Consider the following 2500-nt stretch of genomic DNA (forward strand, 5'->3'; position numbering starts at 1 on the left):
TAGCAACAGCCCACATATCCCCCGCGGCAGGCCTATGGGCGCCAGGCCAGCGCGCCCCATGGCCAGTCAGGGGGCACCCCCCTAAAGAGCAATAAGTGTCATTGAAGCTCTGGCAGGGGGAGACACTACTAGGTCCCAGCTGTCACCCCCCCTCTAAAAAATTCATTTCTTGGTATTTTGAGCTGAAATTTTGCACAGAGGTTGGCAAAAATCCAATCCAACTTTATTAATTTTTCCAGAATTTTTCGAGGTCGGGAAGTATTTTTTTTTATTTTCCTACCATTAAAAATCGAGGAAATCGGAAAAAATAGGAACCGGCTCGGAATGACCCCAAATTCAGTGGGCAGCCTCATAAAAATATGGCTGATTTTACTGGATTGATTTCATGTGGAAAGCACGACGTTTTGTTGTAGGAATGCGGGAACCCCGGCGGCTCGCCTGCCGCGGCCAGCGACGTCGGGCTGGCCCCTGCAGCGCCTAGCCTCTCCCACGCGGGGGGCAGGCCAGAGCGCGGGGGGCCAGGGCCCGAAGGCAGCCCCCCCGCGGGCGAGAGAGCAAGCCAGCAGGGGCTGTCGCCTGCCGCGGCCAGCGACGTCGGGCTGGCCCCTGCAGCGCCTAGCCTCTCCCACGCGGGGGGCAGGCCAGAACGCGGGGGGCCAGGGCCCGAAGGCAGCCCCCCCGCGGGCGAGAGAGCAAGCCAGCAGGGGCTGTCGCCTGCCGCGGCCAGCGACGTCGGGCTGGCCCCTGCCGCGGCCAGCGATGTCGGGCTGTCGCCTGCCGCGGCCAGCGACGTCGGGCTGGCCCCTGCAGCGCCTAGCCTCTCCCACGCAGGGGGCAGGCCAGAACGCGGGGGGCCAGGGCCCGAAGGCAGCCCCCCCGCGGGCGAGAGAGCAAGCCAGCAGGGGCTGTCCGCGCGTCGCGCAGCGCGGCATGGCTGCGGGGGCCGCGCGCGCGCGCCCAAGCGCCCAAGGGCCCCCAAGGGCCCCAGGCCCTCAGGCCCCAGCGCCTGTTTTCGTCAGCGTGCCCCCCTGACGAATTTTCCTGCCTGGCCCAGTCCAGCGTCCAGCCCCTGTTCGTCGAAAAATCTGCGCTGCCGATTTTCCACGCGGCAGCCCCTCTTTTCGTCAGCGTGCCCCCCTGACGAATTTTCCTGCCTGGCCCGGCCAGTCCAGCCCCTGTTCGTCGAAAAATCTGCGCTGCCGATTTTCCACGCGGCAGCCCCTCTTTTCGTCAGCGTGCCCCCCTGACGAATTTTCCTGCCTGGCCCGGCCGGTCCAGCATCCAGCCCCTGTTCGTCGAAAAATCTGCGCTGCCGATTTTCCACGCGGCAGCCCCTGTTTTCCTCAGCGTGCCCCCCTGACGAATGTTCGTCGAAAAATCTGCGCTGCCGATTTTCCACGCGGCAGCCCCTCTTTTCGTCAGCGTGCCCCCCTGACGAATGTTCGTCGAAAAATCTGCGCTGCCGATTTTCCACGCGGCAGCCCCTCTTTTCGTCAGCGTGCCCCCTGACGAATTTTCCTGCCTGGCCCAGTCCAGCGTCCAGCCCCTGTTCGTCGAAAAATCTGCGCTGCCGATTTTCCACGCGGCAGCCCCTCTTTTCGTCAGCGTGCCCCCCTGACGAATTTTCCTGCCTGGCCCGGCCGGTCCAGCCCCTGTTCGTCGAAAAATCTGCGCTGCCGATTTTCCACTCCGCAGCCCCTGTTTTCGTCAGCGTGCCCCCCTGACGAATTTTCCTGCCTGGCCCGGCCAGTCCAGCGCCCAGCCCCTGTTCGTCGAAAAATCTGCGCTGCCGATTTTCCCCGACGAACCTGCAGCTGCACAAATCCGCGCTGCCACTGCCCCATTGTCTGGACCAACAGTCTTTTCCATCAAGCCCTGGACTATAAATCGTCCAGACTCATCGCCAGCACCCGCTGCCGATTCTGCCGACTTTGCCGATTTCGTCGGCGCTGCCGATTCCAACACTGCCCGCCGTGCCTGAACCAGCGCTGTTTCGTCAGCGTGTCCCCTTGACGAATTTCCCTGCCTGGCCTGGACAGTCCATCTTCCAGCCCATGTTCATCGAAAAATCTGCGCTGCCGATTTCCCCGACGAACCTGCAGCTGCACAAATCTGTGCTGCCGATTTCCCCCCCTGTCGGCATGGCTGCCGCTGCCCCGATGTCCAGACCAACAGTCTTTTTTGTCGACTTTGCCGATTTTGTCCGCGCTGCCGATTCCAACACTACCCCCTGCATCCAAACCAGCATTGTTTCGTCAGCTCTTCCCCTGACGATTTTAGCCCTGTAACAAACAGTAGGCCTCCAATCCCGCCAACGGGAGCCAAGTTGATAGGGAAGAGAATTGAATGACGCGCCTGGTCCTCGCACCCCGCCACCCGAGGGGCCTTTTTCCCGGCAGCCTCTGAAAAACTCTAGCTTTCACGGTCCTCGCCGCCCCTCACCACCATGGCAGGCCTCTAATCCCACCCATCAGCAGTTGTAGCCGATAGGGCAGTGATT

Source organism: Populus nigra, chromosome 2 (genome assembly GCF_951802175.1).
Source record: "Populus nigra chromosome 2, ddPopNigr1.1, whole genome shotgun sequence".
Lineage (NCBI taxonomy): Eukaryota > Viridiplantae > Streptophyta > Magnoliopsida > Malpighiales > Salicaceae > Populus > Populus nigra.